Source organism: Cnephaeus nilssonii (assembly GCF_951640355.1).
Source record: "Cnephaeus nilssonii genome assembly, chromosome: 12".
Lineage (NCBI taxonomy): Eukaryota > Metazoa > Chordata > Mammalia > Chiroptera > Vespertilionidae > Cnephaeus > Cnephaeus nilssonii.
In genome coordinates, this window is record NC_137083.1 from 78,989,944 (window position 1) to 79,015,405 (window position 25,462).

General features: G+C 48.8%; 1 protein-coding gene across 2 annotated transcripts in view; it reads left to right on the top strand.

Moving 5' to 3' along the window:
• DPP6 (dipeptidyl peptidase like 6) overlaps nt 1–25,462 on the top strand; it is a gene marked incomplete at its 5' end in the record, with an annotated part of 648,278 nt that overhangs the window by 147,917 nt on the left and 474,899 nt on the right. The window lies entirely within an intron of this gene.

Consider the following 25,462-nt stretch of genomic DNA (forward strand, 5'->3'; position numbering starts at 1 on the left):
GGACACAAGGTACTGCTGCCCATTTTGTTCCTTCTCTCGGCGGCACGTGGCTGGATTTTGCGGAACGGGACAGGGCTGCACAATCCCTTGCCCTGCCCGGAGGGCGTGCCTCTGACAGCTCCCGTTCGGTGGCCATGTTGGACCCTGTGCTGCCTTGCACACCAAGGCTCGTCTTACGAGGTGCCAGACTCCTTCCTCAGGCTCCTCTCAGGACGGCTCTCCCTGGATGCCCGGATGTCTGCTCCCCGGCCACAGTCACTGTCCTGGAAACTGCCCCAGTTTCCTTGTCCAAGACAACTCCAAGGTTAGATATTACTAATTTATTAGAGGCCCATTGCACGGATTCATGTATCGGTGGGGTCCCTTGGCCTGGCCTGCGGGGACTGGGCCAAAATCGGCTCTCCGACATCCCCTGAGGGGTCCCAGATTGTGAGAGGGCCCAGGCCAGGCCAAGGGACCCCACCGGTGCATGATTGGGGCCGGGGAAGGACCGTGGGAGGGCTCCAGGGTGTGTCCAGCCTGTCTCGCCCAGTCCCGATCCACCAGACCCCAGCAGCAAGCTAACTTACCAGTCGGAGCGTCTGCCCCTTGGTGGTTAGTGCACATCATAGTGACTGGTCGAATGGTGGAACAAACAATTGGACACTTAGTATAATAGGCTGATTATTATATAGGATCTAAGCCAAAACAGCCATCATGCTCATATGTCTTTAAAAACAAAAATGTATGCCCTGGCTGGGTAGTTCAATTGGTTGCACCCAGGTTGTGGGGTTTGATCCCGTCAGGGCACAACAAGAAACAACCAATGAATGCATAAATAAGTAGAACAGCAAATGGCAGCTTCTCTCTCTCTCTTACTCTCTCTCTCTCTTCCTATCTTTCTAAACTCAATCAATAAACACTTAAAACAAAACTTACTTGAACCTGACTATGTTTTAAATGTTTTTATTGTTAATCACTAATGAACCAGTATAAACAGATATCTTGTGTATTTTTATAACTATTTTTTCAAAATAATGCTTTTCTTTTAAATCAGATGTATGTTATCCTATCTAATAAAAGAGTAATATGCAAATTGACCATCACTCCAACACACAAGATGGCTGCCCCCATGTGGTCAAAGATGTCTGCCCCCATGTGGACACGATGGCCACCACAAGATGGCCAGCAGGGGAGGGCAGTTGGGAGGGACCAGGCCGGCAGAGGAGGGAAGTTGGGGGCAACCAGGCCTGCAGGGGAGGGCAGTTAAGGGCAAACAGGCTGGCAGGGAAGTGGTTAGGGGGTGATCAGGCTGGCAGGCAGAAGCGGTTAGGGGCAATCAGGAAGGCAGGCAGGCGAGCAGTTGGGAGCCAGCAGTCCTAGATTGTGAGAGGGATGTCCGACTGCCCGTTTAGGCCCGATCCTACCGGTAGGATCGGGCCTAAACGGGCAGTCGGACATCCCTCGAGGGGTCCCAGATTGGAGAGGGTGCAGGCTGGGCTGAGGGACACACACACCCCCTGCATGAATTTCGTGCACCGGGCCTCTAGTTTTATATATTTAAATATGTTTTGAGAAAAGAAACACAGGCTTTACCAGAGTGTCATAGGGCTTCATTTCTTGTCTCGTTTAGACCTGAGGAGACAAAGAAAAGTCTAGGATCTTTACCCCAAAGAGACATTTTCCTCATCTTTGCTCTTCTCTAAATTGTAGTTCCTCAGCTCCTATTCTCTTCAGGATGTATCTCTGCTCCCTCCAACCCGTGGTCACTTTCTCATGTGAAACAATTGGCCTTTTCTGCCCTGTACACGAGACCGTCCAAGCACACCAGCACTATTGCCAATCACAGCTGACCTGACAGAGTTCCTGTATAGGAAGTGATTTACCCTGATTATCTCACACAGTCGTTGAATCATTTGCTCAGAGCCCTACCAGTGAGGAAGATGGAGTCTGAATCCAGAAACTCTGGCCCTAGGACGCTACTACTCTTTCATATGCTATGTACCCATTTATTTTTAAATTGAATTTATTGGGGTGACACTGGTTAACAAAATTATACAAGTTTCAGGGGCACAGTTCCACAGCACATCATCTGGACACTGTTTTGTGTGCTCATCACCCCAAGTCAATCTCTGTCTATCACCACTTACCCCCCATACCCTCCTCCACCTCTCCCTACCACCCCATCCCAAGCAGTCACTACACCACCACACTGTTGTCCATGAGTTTTTTCTTTATTTGTTCAATTCCTCACCCCCACCCCCCACTCCTGAGCCCTACTCCAACAGAACTAACAAGCAAAATAGAGACAGACTCACAGGTGGAGAGTTTGCTATGCACTCATATAAATATCTTGTCTTTCTTCTGCTTTGTCCCTAGAATGTGCACACACCTACAGTTAAGAAAAAAAAAAAGTTCTCTCTCTCTCCCTCTCCCCCTTCATTCTCCCACCCCCCACTTCTGTTCCTTTCTGTCCTCCTGCCCTGGGATTGGCCCTGTGGAGATTCTTGGGCGCCTCCTGTCTCCAGATGAAGAAGGACAGAGTAAGGCCTCTTTCATTGTCAAGGCTACTATTTAAGTTTGCTGTGAGCTGAGACTCCTGCCTACAGTGGCCCCACAACCTGGCTGAGAAGTGATCATTCTTCATATTGACCACAGGGCCCCAGCATTTCCTACAAGGCTTTACATCTTCCCCATGAGGAGGTGACCTTGCCTCTGCAGACACTTCGTCTCTGCGTGTCTTCGGTGCAGTTGTATTTGTCTCCTTGAATGATTCCATAAGCTAAACAGCAGTTGCCCGTATTCCTTGGTTGATTTATTTTCTAGAAAAGTAAGAGCCCATTTATGATCACAGTTTTTTAAAAACAAAACAAAACAATGATAACTCAATGTATATCCTACATCCTCGTACAAAATGCCTCTTTTTATTTGGTACAAATAAGAGCAAGCAATATTTATTATGAATGGCTGCTTCTTCAATTCATTCTTGTATGATATGGTTTCTAGACCTGCTTGCACTTTGAATGTAGTTGATTAATTAGAGTTCATTTACAGGCACCGAACAGAATAGTGTCTAGAGACACTTACCAGAGTCTGTCTACCAAGGTGGCGTTGGGAGAAAGTTCACGGAGAAGGTCACCCTGAGGATGTGCATCTGTAATTCCAGGAATAATGTTTACAGCTGAATTGCATTATGGCTTCGTAACCGTGGGCCCAACTGAATAGCCCAACTTTTTTTATATAACTCTTGTCAAGCTGTATTTGCTCCTCCCCAGGAACTGTGCAATCTTATTTTTACATGATTGGTTTTTAATGTACCTAGTCCAGACCCTGACCATGCCTTTATGTGCACCTGCTACTGTCGTTGTCCTCTACTCTATAGCCACGGTCCCTGAAGCAAATGTGTGAATGTTTCTTCCTCCATCTCATTCCCCTTCTTTCCCCCCTTCTCTCTCTCTCTCCCCACCCCTCTCTCTCAGAGAGATCAGTTGTTTCTCTTTTATAAGTCAAGATACAGTTTGTTTTGGAGTATGGCATCCATCACTCAGCTATATAAATGATGAGTCCACCCTTACACACATTATCAGTACACGTAATGTCAAGTGATCTAAAGTCATGAGAGTAGACAACGACGGTCACTAAGTTATCTTTGCAAATGTCTGGCCATTGTTTGAGTCTTCCTTCACTGACCTTGGCATTTGAGATCCATTTCAATATTCTTACCTCCATTCTTCTTTCCTTTCCTTCATCAACATACTTGGAGGATGCTTTTGTTTCATGAATACTCATCCATCAGATTATTTGGTTCGTTCTTATCATTTGTTGAACCCAAATTCCTACCCTCATCCAATTCAAATGGAGAGAACTGACCATGTTTCTGAAGCTAAAACATGTCCTCAGCTTCAACTTGATCTACTCCTAGACCTTGGTTTCCTGCTAGAGCATCCTTCCTCCCAATCCGAGCCCTCTGGATTCAGCCCACTTGGTGCACTAAGATTTCTGAACTTACGCGTCTTTCCCAGTGTCTACCTTTTTGGAAGTAAAGTCTTCACCCTTCCTGTGTGGAAATTTGCTCACTACCTAATCAATGAACAATGCATTCTTCAATGGCTTCAGTGGACAATGTCCTCTTGTAGGCCATTCCTGAATGACAGTGGAAGGCTCCGTTAGAAAAGTATTGTGGTGTGGTCAAGAAATGGGTTCCCTTTAGGACTTGAAAATAGATCACTAAAGCCAATCAGGTGCACCCTGGAATTCACCTTTGATATAAAACAATGATACAATAATTACTTTGCTTTCAGTGTTAAATCAGGAGAATCATCCATTCGTTACAGATCCTGGGCTAGTAGCACCAGCCTGGAGTGATGTCTCTCTTGCACTCCTAATTCACTTTATTTCCTCTCTGCCCCACATCAGAGGACAAAAAGTCTTTCCTTTTTCCTTGTAGGAATTACTTGTGATGATGGTAGTAAAACTAGGGATTGAGGCATTGGCTTCTATTTACTAGTACATCTGTTTCATCTCTATGTACAGGTAACCTTTGAACAACACAGTTTGAACTTCTTGAGTTCACTGATATATGGTGTGTGTTTTTTTCAGTAAATATTGAAAAGGGTTTTCTCTTATGATTTTCATAACATTATTTTATCCATCTATACATTATATAATACATATATAAAGTATGTGTTAATCGACTGTTTATGTTATCAGTTAGGCTTTTGGTCAACAGGAGGCTATTTGTAATAAAGTTTTGGGAGAGTCGAAAGTTATATGTGGATTTTTTAATGCATGGTGGCGGGGGCGGGGGGGCTGGTGGTCAGTGCCCCTAACCTCAGTGTTGTTCAAGGGTGAACTGTACTAGTAACTTAGCATTAGATTCCAATGAGGAGGTGATATTGCTTGGAATCTAGAGACCCAGCAGGCACATCGGAAAACTCAGTAGAAATTATATCTGAAGGGTAAGGAAATCAAGAAGCAATTTCTTTTGGAATAATACTCAAAACTATGATGTTGTTTTGTTGTCTCTTTCTTAGTCTTTCCAGTTCAAGGTTGATTTTCTGTCAGTCTTGATGCAGACATTCGGAAATCCCTAGGCTCAATGAAAACTCATGGTAATTGCAGAATCAGTGAGTGAGCTGTGCACGAGCTGTGTTGAGCTTGGAAGAAAGACAAGAGAGGTAATTGACTATGGCCACCTTTGACTCTGGCAGGTCCCTGAGAGGAACGCTTTCAGTCTGTTTACAGTCTTGAGTCCATTTTCCATGCTAGTGTTCTCAGTTGTCATGGAACAGGACCAGTGTTTGAAGCAATAGCAGCAGTCTCCCAGGACCACATGCCAGGCTCATTCAAAGGCTCTGCCTGCAGCCACATGTGTTTTTCTGAGGATCACAGGTAGCCCTCCAAGCGGATTTTCACAGAGTTGTTTTTAAAGAATCACTGATGCTGTAATAAAAACAACACTTTAGAAACAATTTACTGGATGAGAACATTAGTGATTAAACGATTTAAGCATTCGGCACTGCAGGATTATTTCCCTCCTCCAATGGACAGGAACTGTGCTGGACATTGGCTGTGTGCAGGGAGAGCGATGGGAGCAGTCCTTCCTATCAGGGAGTTTGTCCTCTGGGGGAGGAGACCCAAGGGACCACCTGTCTGTCTGGGAGGAGTCCAAGGTGCTTGCAGGAGGAGAATGCCCACAGGAGGGTGGATTTTTCAAAAATTTATTTATTAAAAATACTAAAGGCCTGGTGCATGAATTCATGAATGGGTGGGGTCCCTTGGGTTGGCCAGCGATCGGGGCCAATGGGGGCCATATCGCCCAGTCCCGATCGGGGCTAATGGGATCCACCTGGCCAGAAGGGAGGGACCACAGATGGTTGGCCAGCCATGGGAGGTTAGCTATGGGAGCGCACTGACCACCAGGGGGCAGCTCCTGTGTTGAGCATCTGCCCTCTGGTTATCAGTGCACATCATAGCAACCAGTTGACCAGTCGTTCAGTTGTTCGGTTGCTTAGGTTTTTATATATATAGACTAAAGGCCTGGTGCATGAAATTCGTCCACTTGGGGGGGGGGTCTCTCAGCCTGGGCTGTGCCCTCTCGCAGTCCGGGAGCCCTCGGGGGATGTCCGACTGATGGCTTAGGGGAGCAGGCCTAAGCTGGCAGTCGGACATACTTAGCGCTGCCGTGGAGGTGGGAGAGGCTTCCACCACTGCCGCTACGTTTACCAGCCATGAGCCCAGCTTCTGGCTGAGTGGCGCTCCTCCTGTGGGAGTGCACTGACCACCAGGGGGCAGCTCCTGCATTGAGCGTCTGCCCCCTGGTGGTCAGTGCACATCATAGCGACCAGTCGTTCCACTGTTTGGTCAATTTGCATATTAGCCTTTTATTATATAGGATATTTTTATTGATTTCAGAGAGGAAGAGAGGGAGAGAGGGAGAGAGAGAGAGCGAGAGGGAGAGAGAGAGAGGAAGAGAGAACATCAGTGATGAGAAAGAATCATTGGTTGGTTGCCTCCTGCATGCCCCCAACTGAGGATTGAGCCCACAACCCAGGCATGTGCCCTGACAGGGAATCGAACTGTGACCTACTGCTTTATACATTGACTAGAAGCCCATTTCACGAAGATTCGTGCAATAGACCTTCCGTCACCTGGCTGCCGGCACCAGTTTTCCGCCGGCACCAGTTTTCCTCTGGCACCTGGGACCCAGGCCTTGGCTCTGGCCACCCGCCGATCAGAACGCCACCCGCCGGCGTGATCGGCCACCCAGAGTCCTGCCCCCCGCACCTTCCACTGGCCCCATTAGTCCCCGCTGCCCGCACCTCCCGCCAGCGCGATCGGCCACCACAAGTCCCGTCGCCTGCGCCTTCCACTGGCCCCATCGGTCCCTGCTCAGTGGCCCAGTGGCCGATCACACCAGCGGGAGGAGCGGGGGGCTGGGACTCGCAAGTCCCCGCCCCTGCTCCTCACGACGGCCCAATCGGCCACCCCGGCCACCCCGAGTCCCGCCTCCCACGCCTCCCGCTGGCCCAATCGTGGGTGTAGCAGAGTGATGGTTAATTTGCATATTACCCTTTTATTATGTAGGATGCTCAACCACTGAGCCAAACCAGACAGGTCAAAATTTTCTTTAAAATCATACACTCGTGGCATAAGTAACATGACCCACCATGGGATCCTAGTTCGTAGTTTCTGAAAGGCACTGTTGTGGACAATATAGCATCTTTGTATTACTGGTGTCTCAGTAGTCACTGACCAGAGCCCCTCCGAGCAGACCCTCGTAGGATGTCTTCCCAGAGACAGCCTCTGTGAGGACGGACTGTAGATAAGAATGGCTGAAGTGAATTTTCTTCTAATTCAAACACCTCCTTTGTATACCAGACAGTTCCATGTATGAACTTGAATTAGACACGTATCTTCTTATGAAGGAACTCTAATGGGGAGATAAGACATGCCCAATTGTTGTAAAGGCTCGAAAGTGTGTGTTGTGAGTCAATGAAGGAATAGCACAGGGTAGAGAGTTCTGTGTTTGAGAAAGCAGGTACTTATAGACATTAGGAGGGTTCAGCAAGGCTAGTAGTAACTTCTACAAAATCATGGAAGGCCTCTGGGAGGGAGTGGCTTTTGAGCTGGGCTTTGAAGAAAGGCTATGATTGTGCCAGCAGGAAGTTCAGTTTCACAGCTTCCTGGGATGTGCTGTGGGTGCATGAGCTGTCAACATGACAGCAGCAAGTGTCCAGAAAACCAGCAGGATGTCCCAGATAACGTGGCACTCAGACAAACCTGGGTCAGAATACCAACTCTTTAACACCCACACCACAGGACTGTACAATGATTAAATAAGAGGATGTGTGAAAAACGTACAATTATAATTCATTAACAAACCCTTCGTGGATCAAAAGTTTATAAATACATAGTTCATTTGGAGTGTCCAATGGACCTATTAATATCCTAGCTTCCCAGAACCATTGTGTGTGTATATAAACACATACATGTTTTAAAATATGACTGAAATTAAGTTGTAAAGCTGAGTCTTCCAAATTAATGAATAGCTTTTCAAAGAGCATAAAATTCATATTCTCAGCCCAATCTAATTCAGGGCCCAGGGCTAGGAAAAGCAGACCTTGTGCACATATTGGTCCTTTCCAAAGGCACCCAGCCCCGGCAGAGGGAGCCACATGCTGTGGGTTGCTGAAAGTCTCAAACATGGTGCTCAGAGCCAGTCACAAACAGCATTTGACGTTGTCCTGCACTACAGATTGGGACTCGTAGCAGATCTACCTAATACACACACACAAACTCAAACAGGCAGCCAAAATGGGGAGATAAAAAAAAAAAAAAGCCCCAAATGAATGAACAAGAGAATTCCCCAGAAGAAGAGCTAAATGAAATGGAGATAAGAAATTTATCAAACTTAGAGTTCAGAATAATGATGGAAAGATGCTCAACCACATGATAAAAGATATAGTAACTATGAAGAATGACACAGCACTAATAAAGAACACAGTGGAAGGAATACACTGCAGATTAGGGGAAGCTGAGGATTAATCAGTGAATTAGAAGACTGAGTAGAAAAAATAACTCAATTAGAGAACCAAAAAGAAAAAAAAAACAATAAAAAAACAGGAGGACAGCTTAAGGGAGCTATAGGACAACACGAAATGTAACAATATTTGAATCATAGGGGTGCCAGAATGGGAAGAAAGTGAGCAAGGGATAGAAAAATGTGTTTGAAGAAATCATGGAAGAAAACTTCCCTAACCTGGTGAGGGAAAATGTCACACAAGTTCAGGAGGCACAGAGAGTCCCAAGCAAGAAGAACCCAAACAGGCCCACACCCAGACACATCATAATTAAAATGCCAAAAAATTAAAGACAAAGTGAGATACTTAAAGGCAGCAAGAGAAAAGCAATTTGTTACCTACTAAGGAGTTCCCATAAGGTTGTCAGCTGATTTTTCATCAGAAACTCTACAGGCATGAAGTATTCAAGGTAATGAAAAGCAAGAATCTGAAGATTACTATATCTAGCAAGGCTATCATTCAAAATAGATGGTGAAATAAAGAGTTTCACAGACCAAAAAGAAGGCTAAGTGAGTTTGTCACCATCAAACCAATACTGCAAGAAATGCTAAAGGGACTACTGTAATGAGAAGAAATATATATATAGAGAGAAACAGGCATAGAGAATTAAAATGGCACCCTAGCCACTTTGGCTCATTGGATAGAATGTCAGCCTGTGGACCAAAGGGTCCCGGGTTTGATTCTGGTCAAGGGCACGTACCTTGGTTGCAGACTCCTCCCTGGCCTTGGCCCTGGTCGGGGCTCGTGCAGGAGGCAACTAATTGATGTGTTTCACATCAATGTTTCTCTGTCTTCCCCTCTCTTTTCCATTGTCCCTAAAAATCAATGGAAAAATATCATTGGGTAAGGATTAAAAAAAAAATGATAAAGAATTAAAAGGGCAATGATTAAGTACCTATCAATAATAACCTTAAATGTAAATGGATTAAATGTTCCAATCAAAAGACATAGGGTAGCTGAATATATATGAAAACATGACCCAAATATATGCTGTCTACAAGAGACCTACCTCAGAACAAAGGACTCACACAGGATGAGAGTGAAGGAATGGAAAAAATTTGTATGCAAAAGGAAACGAAAAAAAAAAACAAACAAAAAACCTGGGGTGGCAATACTCATATCTGACAAAATAGACTTCAAAATGAAGGCCTTCACAAGAGACAACAAAGGTCACTACATAATACTAAAGGGATCGATCAAACAAGAGGATATAACCCTGGTAAACATATATGCACCCAATATAGGAACATCTAAATATATAAAGAGTCTTCTGGAGGACTTTAAGGGAAAGATTGACAGCAATACACTCATAGTAGGGGACTTTAACACCCACTAACATCACTGGATAGATTTTGCAGACAAGTCAACAAGGAAACATTGACTCTAAATGACACACTGTATCAGACAGATTCAATTGACATTTACAAAACATTTCACCTCAAAGCTGCAGAGTATACATTATTCTCAAGTGCACATGGGCCATTCTCAAAGGTAGACCACATGTTAGAAACAAAACAAGTCTCTACAAGTTCAAGAAGACTGAAATAATATCAAATATCTTCTCAGATCATAATGGAATGAAATTAGAAATCAAGTACAGCAAAAACACTAAAAAACATTTAAATACATGGAGGCTAAATAGCATGTTTTTAAACAACAAATGGGTTACCCAATGAGATCAAGAAATAAATAAAAACTTTCCTGGAAACAAATGAAAATGAATGCACAACCACCCCAAATCTCTGGGACACAGCAAAAGCAGTTCTGAGAGGGAAGTTCATAGCATTACAGTGCTACCTTAAAAAACAAGAAAAATTAATAATAAATGACTTTACAACTTAAAGAATTAAAAAGAGAAAAACAATAAAAGACCAGAGTAAGTAGAAGGAAGGAAAAATAAATATTAGAACAGAAATAAATTACATAGAGACTAAAAAGCAATACAAAAGATCAATGAAACCAAGAATTGGTTCTTTGAAAGATAAACAACATTGATGAACTGTTAGCCAGACTCATCAAGAAACACAGAGAGAGAGGACCCAAATAATTAAAATCAGAAAGGAAAGTGGTGAACTAACAACTGACATCACAGAAATACAAAGGATTGTAATCAAATACTATTAGCAATTATATGCCAACAAGCTGGACAATGTGGAAGAAATGCACAAATTCCAAAAAAACAACAACACAATCTTCCACACTGAATCAGGAAGAATGAGGAAACCTGAATAGGCCAATAACAACTGAGGAAATTGAAGTAGTAATCAAAAACTCCCAGCAAACAAACGCTCTGGTCCCAAAGGCTTCATAGGGGAGTTTTACAAAACTTTTAAAGAAAAACTAACACCTATCCTCCTCAAGTTATTCCAAAAAATCCAAGAGGAAGGAACACTTCTAATCTCTTTTCATGGAGCCAGCATTACCCTAATTCCAAAACCAGATTAAGACACTACAAAGAAGGAGAATTACAGGCCAATATCCCTGATGAACATAGATGCTAAAACCCTCAACAAAATATTAGCAAATAAGATCCAGCAATACCTTAAAAATATCATACACCATGACAAAATGGGATTTACTCCAGGGATGCAAGGCTGGTAAAATATTCACAAATCAAAAAGCATGATACATCACATAAACAAATTGAAAGACAAAAATCACATGATCACATCAATAGATGCAGGAAAAGCATTTGACAAAACCCACACCCACTTCTAATAAAAACTCTCAGCAAAGTGGGAATAGAAGGATCATACCTCAACATAATAGAGGCTATATATGACAAACCTACAGCGAACATCATACTCAATGGGCAAAAACTAAAACCATTTCCCCTAAGAATAGGAACAAGACAGGGATGTTCATTTTCACCACTCTTATTCAACATAGTACTGGGAGTTCTGGCCACAATGATCAGACAAGAAGAAAACATAAAAGGCATCCAAATTGGAAAGAACATAAAACTCTCATTATTCCCAGATGACATGATACTGTTCATAGAAAACCCTAAAGACTCCACCACAAACTACTAGATTTAATAAGTGAATTTGTCAATGTAGCAGGATACAAAATCAACACCCAAAAATTGGTGGCATTTTTATACATCAATAATGAATTCTCAGAAAGAGAAACTAAACAAGTAATCCCTTTTACCACTGCAACAAAAAAGTTCAGATACTTAGGAATAAACTTAACCAAGGAGCTAAAAGACTTGTACTCAGAAAACTACAGAACATTGACAAAAGAGGTAGAAGAAGATATAAACAAGTAGAAGAATATACCGTCTTCATGAATTGGTAGACTTAATATCATAAAAATGTTCAAACTACCCAAAGCAATCTACAGATTCAATGCAATCCCTATTAAATTACCAATAGCATATTTCACAGATCTAGAACAAATACTCAAAATTTTATATGGAACCAAAAACCCCGACAGCCACAGCAATCTTGAGAAAGAAGAACAAAGTTGGAGGGTTCATAATACCAGATATTAAGTTATACTACAAAGCCACTGTAATCAAACAGCCTGATGTTGGCACAAGAACAGACATATAGACTAAATGCAACAGAAAAGAGAACCCAGAAATCATCTCAAACCAGTATGCTCAATTAATATTTGATAAAGGAGGCAAGACCATACATTGGAGTAGACAGTCTCTTTAATAAATGGTGTTGGGAAAACTCGACGGATACATGCAAAAAAAATGAAACTAGACCACCATCTTATACCATACACAAGAATAAACTCAAAAGGGATAAAATACTTAAATTCAAGATGTGAAATCATAAAAACCCTAGAAGAATCCATAGGCAGCAAAATCTCAAACATCTCTCATAGCAATATGTTTTCAGATACATCTCCTAGGGCAAAGGAAACTAAGGAAAAAATAAACAAATAGGACTACATCAAAATAAAATGCTTTTTCACAGCAAAAGAAACCATCAGCAAAATGAAAAAGGAGCCCACTGTGTGGGAGAACATATTTGGCAATGATACATCTGATAAAGGGCTAACATCCAAAATACTGGTAGATAAGGAACTCATACAACTTAACAAAAAGAAGACAAATAATCCAATTAAAAATGGGCAAACGATCTAAATAGACTCTTCTCCAAGGAGGACATACAGATGGCCAAGTGACATATGAAAAAATGCTCAAAGTCACTGATCATCTGAGAGATGCAAATCAAAACGACAATGAGGTTTCATCTCACACCTGTCAGAATGGCTACCATGTCAACACATGACAAGTGCTGGCAAGGATGTGGAGAAAAGGGAACCCTGCTGGTGGGCATGCAAACAGGTATAGCCATTATGGAAAACAGTATGGAGTTTCCTCAAAAAATTAAATAGGGAACTGCCATTTGACCCAGTGATCCCACTTTTAGAAATACATCCTAAGAAACCCGAAGCACTAATAAAAAAAATGTATGCACCCCTATGTTTATTGTAGCTCAAGTGCCCATCAGTAGACGAGTGGATAAAAAGCTGTGGTACATTTACACCATGGAATACTATGCAGTGGTAAAAATGAATGATCTCTTACCCTTTGAGACAGCATGGAGGTGCCTGGAGAGTATTATGCTGAGTGAAATAAGCCAGTCAGAGAAAGACAAGTATCACATGATCTCACTCATATGTGGAATCTAATGAACAAAATAACCTGATGAACAAAATAGACCCAAAGACATAGAAGCAAAGAACAGATTGTTGAATCTCAGAGGAAAGGCAGGGGAGGTTGGGTGGGTGGGAAGAGATCAACCGAAGAACTTGTATGCATATAGGCATGGGCACAGACAATAGGGTAGTGGAGGCCTAAGGGGGGAATAGGGGCAGGGTATAAGGGATCAATGGGAGGAAAAAGGGGACATATGTAATACTTTCCACAATAAAGGTTTAAAAAAATAAAATGACTAAAACAAATTCACGTTCTCCAAGAAGACTTGTGCAGACTCGGCCTTTGAAAGGTTGCTGTCCATGGTCCTAATTGTAGTTCCTATTTCCTTGGAAGAGTGTCAGCTATCATAGCACAGCCTCTAGTCTCTGAATGTCTTCTTATCCTAGAAGGAGGAGGAGGAGGAAGAGGAAGAGAAGGAGGAAAAGGAGGAGGAAGAGGAAGAGGAAGGCCAGGAGGAGAAGGAGGAAGAGGAGAAGGAAGAAGAGGAGGAGAAGGAGAAGGAGAAGGAGGAGGAGGAGGGGAAGAAGGGGGAGAAGAAGAAGGAGGAGGAGGAGGAGAAGGAGGAGTGGGAAGAGAAAGAGGAGGAAGAGCAGCAGCAGCAGGAGCAGGAAGTGGAGGTGGAGGAGGAGGAAGAGCAGGAGCAGGAGGAGGAGGAGGAGGAGGAGGAAGAGCAGCAGCAGGAGGTGGAGGTGGAGTAGGAGGAAGAGCAGGAGCAGGAGCAGGAGGAGGAGGGGGAGGAGCAGCAGGGGGAGGAAGAGGAGCAGGCTAAACCCAGCCTGTCTATGATCCAGCCATTACTGTCTCAGTAGCTCCCCATGTCATGTCATCAATGCCAGTTCAGTATCCCACCCACTGGGGACCAAGGGTGAGCCAGGACCCGTTCTGACACACAGGCCTCTTGGCACAGGAGCCCGCCTGCACAAGATGCCTTCCTCCACGATGAAGGGAAATTTAGCCCATCATTCCCCACCCCACCCCCACCCGCCAGGAACATCTCAGTCTTTAACGAATGAGAGGATTACGGTTCATTTACTGACTTGACGTTAATATTTCTGTTTTTTTTTTTTTGGGGGGGGGTTATGGATTTTTTTACAGAGAGGAAGGGAGAGGGATAGAGAGTTGGAAACATTGATGAGAGAGAAACATTGATCAGCCGCCTCCTGCACACCCCCCACTGGGGATGTGCCCGCAACCAAGGTACATGCCCCCGACCGGAATCGAACCTGGGACCCTTCAGTCCGCAGGCCGACGCTCTATCCACTGAGCCAAACCGGCCAGGGCACGTTAATATTTCTGGGAGCACTTCAGACATTTATGACACAGAAAGTTTCCTTTTCATAAACAACAAACATCCTCTAAAAGGTGCCTCATTTCCTTGATTCCTCAGGGCAGACTGGGTGGGGTGCAGGGAAGGGCCGCCCTCAGTCCGCGGGGCGTTCCTGAACGCCCTCAGCACCCCAAGCGGCTGACCAGGCTCCGAGCGGCTCTCCCTCCCTGGGCGCCCGCCCAGCCCCTCCACAGACTCTGTTTTGTGGCTTTTGTGTTTGCAGTTGGGCGAGTTCATCAAGGAGCTGTCAGAAGCAAAGCTGTGGAGGGTGGGGTCTGCCAGGCTGTTTAAAATGACATGATGAGGATGCCATCAGGGGTGCTGTGGTGCGGGGGGGGGGGGCAGACTAGGAGTGATGTCTCTGTCCATGTCCCTGGTGTCCTTTCCTTCTCCCGGAACACGGCAAAGACCCAGATCACACGGTCCATCCGTCCAAAGAGGCTACGAGATGAAGGGAGCGCTGTCCGCCTGCTGCTTCTCGCTTTGCTGCCAGGCCGCACAAACCGCCCCCAGGCTGCCGGGCCTGCCTTTGACCAGCAGGCAGATAAGCACCGAGGGAAATTCACATTCAGAGGACCTTCAGGGGGCGCCCCTCTGCAGGCTGGGCTAAGGCTCCGGGGCCTCGCCCCTCCCACGTGCGAGTCCAAAATGACCTCTTACTTTGTGAACTAATAGAAGCATGTACGTGTGCCAGCGCCAGGCTCCATGTGCCGGGACAGCTGTCTGTCTTCCTGTGCCTTTGATCCTAACTGATCCCTGGTGCCCGGACAGGTGCTCGCCCTCCTGGGGCTGGAGGCTCGGGGTCTCCTCACCTCCCGGCCTGCAGCAGCACTGGTAGAGGGATCCAAGCTCTTCCGGCACCAGGTGGGGCGAGCCTCGCCTCGCAGGGCCTGCTGCTGGTGCTGGGTGCCCATGTGAAAGCCCTGGCGTGGGACGTGCGGAGGCACCTGAGCGCCGCGCTGGTTTAAGTGGGTGAAGCGGGACTCTCCGCCCGCCCCTCCCGTTGTGGACGCACACGCTTGGTGGCGGTGGGGTCCCTGATACAGCTTTTCCCATGGGGCCCTGTGCAGTTTGGGGGAGGGCAGGTGGGGCGGGGGGGACGGGAAAGGCAGCAGGCGCTCCACTTCGGAGGTCCCCCCCGCCCCCCTCGCTCATAGACAGCAATCAGCGGCAGGCAGAGAGCTGCCTGCTGGGTCTGTGGATGGCAGCCATGCTTTTCTGAAGGTGGGGTACATAGAAGAGGTTTGGTTCCCCCCAAATAAATCGCTGGGACTGCCCAGAGTGCGTATGGTCGGGGAGGCTGATGGTGTGAGCCTCACGTTATCGGGGGGGGGGAATGTCGGTGCCTCCCAGGTCCAAGGGCTTCAGTTGCGGAGCCCAGGGTGTCCGCTGGGGCCAGTCGTGTCTGCAAACCAGTTCCTGACGGGGCGGGGCTAAGACCGGGGTTTGTGTCTCGGGTGGGGGTGCTGTTGGCTGTGGGGACTCTGGGTCTGCGTGTTCAGCCGCATTGCTTTTCCTCTCGTGGCCACAAGTGGTCGCAGCATCCCTGAGCCTCAAACCCTCTCCCAGCGGAGCTCAGAGAGAGGAGAGGGGCGGTGCTGGGAGAGAGAGAGGGTCCCGCTCTCCCGCTCTGCTCTCAGGGAGGGAAACTACTCTTCAGATGCCCAGAGCACAGTTTACATCTGCAGCCAAGAGGACACCCTTAACCCGAGGGCAGAAATCCTATATTGGTGGCAAAAAGTGAGAAGGGATGGGGGTGGAGGGATGGGGGTAGCTTTGGGGTAACCCAGGGAGGATGGTCACAGTTCTTACCATGAGAGCGAAGGACACATGTAAGGATATACATACAGGAAAATTTCACCTCATTTCCTCTGGAAAGCAAACAAACAAAACCTGTTTTGGCTTCTGCAAAGCCCTCATTCAGTGAATGACTGAGCTATTTCCCAGGTGCCGTGCCGTGCAAACCGAGGGTTACTTGTAAGTCAGTGACCCATGAGCAGCTAGCTCTGTAGAAATCACCCCTCCTGCACTGAGCAGTCGGGTCCACCTGTCCCATCTGGGGAAACGGCAAGATCAAGGTCACAGAACCGGAACAGGTGAGGGCTCCTCACCATGAGCTTCTTGGACCTCTTTCCTTCTAAGAACCACAATTACAGCCCCCCAGTAATGGTGGTTTTCCCTCAGAGGTCAGTGACAGAGGGCCCAGTAAAAGTCTATGGATCATTATTTTGTTTCTCGTCCTTTATCTCTGGGCCCAAAGATGACCGTCAATGAGCTTGAGTCAGAAATCAGGGGCTGGGCATGGCTTCGCTGAGAAGCGGGGCAGGTCAGATAGACGCCGCCGTTTCAAGAGGCTGCTGGCATCTTGTGGAAACCTCCAAGCAGCTGCCGTCCTGGGAAGGTGCTGCGTGCAAGGCCTGGCATTCACAGGCTTTGACTGGGAGACAATAAAGCATTGTAATCAGTGGATAGAATATTAGGCTGGTCCCTATTTCAAGCTTTCTGTGCAAGCGGCCATCATGCACAGTGGACCCCTGAGTGTCCGTGGGGTAAGGGGTAACTTACGTGAAGTCTTATGCTTTGCCTCAGCACACTCCTGAACGCTGCAGTCTGTCTCATAGTACATTTGGACTGGATAGTCATGTGTTATTTTTCTCAGAGTAAATCACGCCTTCAAGAAAGACATTTATCTTATGGATTTGTCTGTCTCAATGTGGAAGCTCAGAATTTATGTAGATTACCCGCAGCCACTTACGTCTCATTTGGAGTTGAGCTCGAGGCTGTGCCTGATAGCAGAGCTCTGAGAGAGACACCCAGGGGCCCCGAGGCACAGGGTGAATGCGGCCTGTGGTGCCGCCGGGTGCAGCGGGGTGGCTAAGATACCTCCAGAACCCTGGAAGGCATAGCTCTCTCTCTCTCCGTGAAGAGTGAAGGGTTCTGTATAAAGGGTGCAGTTTGGGTATTGCTGGGTTGTAAGTAAATGAAATGGCAGTGATTGTGGGTGCCATATGGAGGCTTGAGGTAATAGGGCCCCCCAGGGACCTAAGACACAGCTGGGCCCCACCTCAGCCGGTGGGAGCAGACAGCCAATCTGTGTCTGCCGTGAGGGAAGAAGACTGCTCACACTGCAGGCTCGTATGACTCATGGATTCATTTAGCCAACCGGCGATTTCTGTTTACCTGTCAAGCAAGATAGAAGCATAAGTGATTGTTAGGCTCATTACTGCTTCGGGTTCCAAATTACAACGATTTCAAATGCAATTAGTAATATAGACAAACCCCTCTTTCCCGTTATGCGAAGGAAATTGTTCCGCGCTGGGTCTGGTGGAGGGAGAGAGTCGCCGCGCACCATGGATTTAATTACCTGCAGGATCCAAGGAGCGCCTTCCTCTCAGCGTGTGGCTCCTGCTGCAGTGTTTCCACTGATGAGCCACGGCCTCCCCGGTCTGGCCCCCCACCCGTGCCCCACCCGGGCTCTGCACAGGCACCTTAGACAGTGTGCAGACCAGCCTCGGGGGGGATGCCTGTGTCCTGGCCCAGGGGAAGCCTCACACTTCTATGTAGGCCCGATTGTGTGTGCTGACAGCGACTTGTAGATGAGAAAGGTGCTGGTGGGCAGAGTGTGTTTAAACTTCAAGAAGAGCTGTTGAGCCACCTAAAGTAACGTGAGCCCATTTTTCAATGCGTGGGTATGGCCCATGGACATTTGGAGAAAATCTTAACTGATGGTGAAAAAAAAAATGAAATGGATTCTATAAGGAACATTTTAACGTGCCTTAAAGGAGTAGACGCAGGAAAATGAAGTTCATAAAAGACAGTTCTCAGCTTAAATGTGTTTATTAACTTCATTGATTTTTAATTCATGAGAAGGCTTTTTATTGCATTAAAAAAGCAATGAGGATTTTTAATGAAATCAGTTATTGAAAGTGAGGCTTTGTTCTTCTCGTAGTCCCGCAGAGCTCTGCCAAGTTGCATATACTCTGTCGGGAAGGGCGAGGCCTTGGCTACGGTGCAAGGCCAGTGTCTGGAGGTCAGCCCCACAGGGACGGCGTTTAGCTGTGACCATGCCTTTGGTGTCTGCTTTGTCTTTTCCCTTTGGTCACTATCTTCGTCCTGGGATGAGCCTTCACCATCTCAATTCAAGGGCGAAGCAGCATTCTGAAAAGGTCGTGCGGAGACCCACGCTAGTCCATCCATCCGGCGTTGCATGCCTGTGCAGATGCCCTCCGTCTAACTCAGGAAGACGGGCCTTGTGCATGCTCAGAACCCATCCCTCGGGGAATCCTTGCTAAGCACATGCAGCTGGGAAGCCATTTCCCAACAATAGCAACGATTCGGGGCCTCGGGGGTCCCCTTAGCGCCACGTGGAAAGGCTCTCACCGTTGTTCTGGGGCAGTGACGCACACTGCGTGCCCGCCAGGCCCCCTGGGCAGCCTCTCCCGCGTCCTGGCGCAGCGGGCCTGGGAGGGCCCGGAGCTCCCTGCCCACCAGCTCCTGCCTGGCCCTGGCCTGCTGGTCCGGAGCCCACTCTGAGGGCGTCCGTGGCCGGAACATGCGCTTGGGCCCCTGCTTACAGGAAGTAGGGCGTTATGATGAACACATTTGTGACCTAGTGGTTTCTAAGAGTCTTTTCCTAATAAAACTAGCACGGCGGTAAGTGTAGCAAAATGAACAAGAAATTGAGGAAATGGCATTTATTCACAAAAGGAAGGCGCTAGCTCTCTGGCCGGGTCCTGGTGGCGTCCGTCCCGATTCACGGTGGAAGCGTTGACTAATCGAGGAAAGAGAGGACTGAGTTCCTTTTAGTTCATCCTTTCATCCAGAAGGCAGCAGGGGGCTGGCACACAGTGGGCAGCCCGGTAGCTCCAGCGGATGCGGGTGAGATGCCCGCAGGCAGCACTGGTGTGAGCTGCTCCGTTCCGCACGTGTGGGCGGACGTGGGTCTTGTCTTAGGGAGCTCATGACACGAGCATATCCTGTAACAAAGCGGCCCCACCCCGGGGGCTTGCACAGCAAATATTACCCCCGGGCCCACGTTGTTGAACAGAAACGCCCAGGAGGCAGGTGGCCCGCTCCTGCCCGCCTGCCTGGGGGTGGCGTCCGGCGCGGACCCAGCCGCCCGGTGGGCGTCTCTCTCCGTGTTCCCAGCCAGAAGCAGGAACCGGCGTGTGGACCTGGGGCCAGTTCCCCGGTGGCTCGTCTGACTTCCTTGTGCTCCTTCTGGTGACAGCCCTGCCTTCCGGGGGTTCCTAGTCTCACACGGAGCCTCCCCAGATTTCAGTCCTGCCTGACCTAGGGGGGCCCTGTACCCCTTCCCGGGCTGTATAAGGGAGCCCGTAGTGGAATCCGATTTTCGCTTTCTGTAACTGTTTCTATTGGCGGCTCGTGAGGTCATCACCGTGACAGGATGAAGTGAGTCGCGTGTCCAATGACCCTGCGTCTGTCTGTCCTTTTCTGTTCCCTGCTGCTTTTAAGAGAACCCTCAGGATGGCTTTACGTGACAGGATGCAAAATAAAAACTCCAAGTGAGGGTCCGACCTAGCCCGTTTCACATTGGGTTACGGCCCACTGGGCCTGGTCCTTCAAACTTCTTACCGCTGCCACGAGAGAGCAGACCGGCGCTTCCTTTCTCCCCCTCCCAGCACCGCGGGCACCTGGGGGCAGGGGAGGGGGGGTGGTAAGGAGTGGAAGCACTTTGCAGAGGCCCCATCGGGCCACGGTACCCTTGAGGGGAAGCGGTTTAACCGAATTCACTGGCTCAGAGAAGCGGAGCGTGTAAGGGTGAGGAGTTCAGGGGCATCTCCAAGCCGAGCTGCTTTCCTTTTAAGCGAATGTGCTCCATCCGTATAGGAACTGGGATGTTCCGGATAACGACTTATGTTCAAATGTTCGCCGCGGGCAGACAACACTCTCTTTTGCGTCTCACACCCTGAAATCTTAAGAGCCCTTGGGGAACAGCGTGGACGCCATCCGTGTGCCATCAGAAACCCGAGAAGACGGACGGACGTGGCGTCTCCTCTGGGAGGTAAAGGCGCTATTCGGACAGTTTCTGATGCAGTGTTGTAGTAAGCAGTAAGTGTTCAGAGAGCAGCAAGGAGTGTTTAGAGAAAAAAACAAAACAAAACAAAAAGATAGCGTCCTGCTGCTGATCCAGAGCCAGGGCAAGAATGAAAGGCAAGGAAGAGAAAGAGAAGGAAGATAGGAATGGGAGAAAGAAGGGGGTGTGGTCCATTGGCCAAGTGGGGAGGTGAAGAGGGAAGAGGGAGAGGACAAATCCCTACAGGAAGGATGGGGAGGTTCTGACACCCCTCCGCTGTCCACCCCCCCCCCCCCCTGCCAGGCTGGGAATCCAATGTGTTCACTGTGTGGACAGCAGCCATTTAGCTGTATCGATGGCTGTTGAATTTATTGGGGACCAGCTTTCTCCCTTGCATCGTGTGCCCCACGCTCGGGCAGCTGTCTCAAACTGTGTGTAAAAGCCAGCATGGCAGTGACAGTACCAAGATGCAGAAGAGAACAGTGCTGTTGGGGATTAAAATGGGACTTCAGTAACTTCCCAGCATGCCTTTTGGTTGGGTTAAAATAAATGTTTTTTTCTTTAAAAGGCATCGATCTTTCAGTGTCTGTTTGGAAAGCTCAAAGTGAGCGCACTCCATTCATACTTCAACGCTGTGGTTTCTAACAGCCGAGAACAGCCGTCTTTTTCTTGTGCTGGACTTTCCTGTTGGCGGGGTTTGTCAAGGAGTCACACTGCCCAGTCCACACTGGTAGTTTACATCTTGGGAAAAACATTGGTTTTTTTTGTTGTTGTTTTTGTTTTTTTTTTCGAGAGAGGGAAAGGTGAAGAGAGAGCTGGGAATATGCTTTGTATTTATGTACTTAGCACTGTATTTTCTCAAGCTACCAATTCTTTGTTTAATTTCTCCCCATCCAAGGTGATGCTATCTACAGGACACACTGATGCCAGTGTTTTAGGAATCTCTTCCTCAGAGTTCGCTAAGTTGGCCATTTCATTTCCACAGATGCCCCTGCTTGGAGTGACTAGGAATCTGAAACAGGGTCTGCCCTCCTGCCCTGGGAGAGAGGGGAAGTAAACTGCAGGGTGTAATTCTCTCCTGGAAATCAGAAGACCTCGCAGCCAGTGAAAGTCTGGCGTGGGCTGCTGAAGGCAATGTGCTCTGGTACTCCACCTGCTTAGCTCGCGTGGAGACCCAGAAGTTGCCTTTACTGTCGTTTTAAAAAATGACCAGCCATCATGTTTTTGCAGCATCTGCCTAATTCCAATGACCCGTTTTATTTGTTCTATAAGTTGGCTCCAGGGAAAATAAATACACACTCACACCTAAGTGGGAAAAGGGGTCAGTGGACATGATTTTTAATATTAAGGAATAAAATCTTGATATGAGATGATCCATAAAATATTTTCAAAAATACGTTCACAAACCTGCCCAACTCACAGGAGTGGAAACCATTTCAACTGAGCATATTGGAGCTGCTCAGCGGGCGGTGGAGGCCCGACCGCTCCGCGGTTCCCGCTGTGCTGATGCCCACTGCCAAGCTTTGCTGCCCTTCCCAGTATCTTTCCCTGACTTGGGGGGTGGGGTTCTGAAAAGCTTATTGAAGACAATAAGCAAAAAAACGATGCATCATAACCCTTAAATGCCCTCACTGCAATTCTCAGCAATTGCTGTACTTCACTCATCAGTTTGCTTTTGTGCATTTGGGACCTCAGATCCCTGACTGTGTAACTAAAGACAGACTGGAACTCACTCACCCAGGCGTAGGGGAAGCTTGAGCGATGCCTGCGTGCTTGCAAACATGCCTGCGGAAGTGCACACCAGGTCTCAGCCACCCTCCCACATGAGGTGCGCCCAGTGCACAGGTGGGAGAGAGGAGCCACGTTGCCTTCAGCTCGCGGGCCTTCTGGGCCGCGCCGGAGGGCCTCCCCGGGGGCGTCACCGGTTCTCCTGCTGGTAACTTGCTTCCTTCACGCCTGCCTCCCAGGGGCTCTTGCTTGTCTTGACCCCTCCCCCCATTTCTCCTGTTCAATTTTCATTCTTGCTTCTCACAACACAAAATTGTAATTCTGCTCTCCCTCCGATTGTTATGACTTTTATTTTTTTCATTTTCTGAATAATTTTAATCAAGTGCTCATCCAGTTGTCTGAATAATTGTTTTCCACTGAAGCCCTTCTAAATTTTATTGTCACTGCCATAGAACGTGGGTTGAGCATAAACCCCTCCAACAAACCATTTTTAAAACCTCCCAGAACACATACACACACACACACACACACACACACACACACACCTGAACACAACATCGAGCTTTTCTCCCAGCCTTGTGAGGTGGGGCAGCGCCATGAGGCTGCCCCATAATTCCAGACGTGAATTGAGCCAATGAGGGCATATCACCAACAGAGCGCCTGTATCATTCACAGCGATGCACTTGAAACTCCCCAAGGTCGGGGTGTGGAGGTGGGGGGGGGGAGAGGATTTTAATTTTGACCAAATTATAATTTGAATATTTACAAGCTCACGTGAGAATATCATTTTTAAAAGTTAGGGACACGTGTGCCTTTATCTCACATTGAATGTTATTGCTGATACCCATAGATCTGTAAAGTATGGTGATATATAAACTATTTCCATAGATGTGCTACACTTTGTATAAAATATGTTAGCGCACACAGTATATATATACAAATACAAATGTTAGTACACACATTTATGAATGTGCTCAGTTTGTGTAGTACATACATGCAGATTTCATATATGTACATGTATATTACATAGGCGAGACCCTCACAGCGTCCACGTTGACTGAGGTGTCTGGACTGGCCGCAGGCAGCAGCGTGAGCACCCCTTTGTGCAGGCACAGCTGGTGGCAGGGGCAGAGTGCATGCTTTTCTGTTTATCTAATGGTGACAGTGAGGACTTCAACGCTTAGTTCTATTCCTCTGCTTCAAAGGAAAGCAGCAGGTGGTCAGCTTTCACCCCCCCACACCCCCCCCTGTGGTGGGCATCTCTTGTAGGGTCGGCCTCGGCCCCAAGGAGCCAGGGAGCCGCTTAGCTCCAGGACACTGTGCCCCTTGTTTTTATAGTTTTAAACCGACTTAGCGATTGCACGTGGTGCCCAGTGACGGGAGACCACAGAGGGTCACACAGGGTGGGTGTGTCATCAATGCTGATTAAAACTGGGAAGTGCCCACTGGGCTCAGAGCTGGGGGAGCCTGTGGAGGGCGGGCGGGTCCTGTCCCAGGAGGCGGCATCCCCAGCATCCAGTTTTCCCTCCAGGTGGCAGAGGCAGAGGAGACCAGGACCAGGCAGGAAGGCCAAACCCAGAGCCTGCAGTAGGGCCTGCTGAGGGGCAGCCTCCATGTTCCGAAAACCGACTTAGAAACGGTGGTACCCACGCGGTGGAGCAGGGAGCCTCCCTGAGTCCAGGAAGAGGTGAAGGCGAAGGGCCGCCTTGTCCAGGTGTGGGGAGAGCAGTGGCGCGTCTGGGCAGGTGCAGGATCCCCCCTGTTCCCTCCTCTGGAGTTTGGGGTCAGCCCAGGCTGGCGCTCAGGATGGGATAATCATCCTGGTTTGAAGGGATGCAAACAGGAGGGATGGGGCCGCACAGGGAGGGGTGTGGGGGGCTGGGGGAGAAGCAAGAGTGCCCAGAGCCTCTGTAGAGACAATGGCTCAGACCCAGGAAGGACAGGGCCTGGAGGCCAGGAGGGAGAAACCCCAGCGCCGAGGCCAGTTCGCATCCTCCCACACGGGGGCGCTGGCGCCCGCGGTAATGCAGCGAGAGTGAATGTGCGCCAACCCAGGCGCCCACGGCGTCCTCTCTACCCTCCCCTGCCCTCCGGGGAGCAGGGCGGAGCAAGCTTTGGGAAACTTGCCCGCAACCCAGGGCTTCCTCCTCGGCCCGAGTTTAGTGAAAGCCTAGGTGGGCTGGCGACGTGCAAGGACTGGGGGCGGGAGGAGCTTGAGTCGGTTGCTGGGAAGGCTCCCGCAGGCCCTCGCTTGCCTTCCCTGACCTTCCCTTCCCCTCCGGTGAGGCCGCTGACGGGAATGGCTGTTTTCGGAGCGGAGCCTGGTTTGAGAAGGAAGGGGGCGCATAGGTTGGGGAGTCCCGGCCTCCTCCCTCCCAGCCCGGTCGTTTGTCCTCCCTGCCCCCATGCGCACCCCAGGGTCCTGGCTGTTGCAGTTTCAAGTTAGGAAGAGAAGCGGGAGGGGGCGCTGGAGGGGTCCAGGCCGCAGCTGCCAGGGATGCGAACGGAGCGCAGCGCCGCTCGGAGGAGAGGACGGGCACCCTGTGGTGCTGCCCCAGGTCCCTTCCACCCCTGCTCACCAGGTGCCTCCCCGCACACGCTCCCTCCGTCCCTGCGCCTTGGAGTGCCCTCTCAGGGGTCCTCAGCGCCCAGAGCTCCCGCAGGCACCCACCCTTAACCGTGCTCCCAGCCTGCACCCACGACCGGCAAGCCCGCCCCCCATCGCGCCCCACATACACCAGGAGCCTGCCCCTCGCGCCACCAGCCCCCCGCCACCCAGGCGCCATTACCCAGCGGGTGGCGGGCCGCGTGGGAAGGAGGGGCCGCGCCGGGCGGAGCGCGGAGATGCGCTCTGGAGGTCCCTGCTTTCTAGGTGGTGCCGACCGGGGGCCTAGGCAGCTCCCTCCCTTCCCCTTGTTGTGTCTTTTCCTGCCTGTGGTGGCTTCGGCTAGGCTCTCCGTGGCCTTGGGGAGGAGTTGAAAATACAGAAAAGGAATCAGACAGAGAACACGCCCCCAGACCCGGCCTCCCCAGCCGCGCCAGGGAGGGGGCGAGGAGGCTGAGCCCGGCGGCCCGCGGGGACGGAGAGGGGCGCGCGGAGGAGCCCGCAGCGGCTCGCCTTCCTTCTC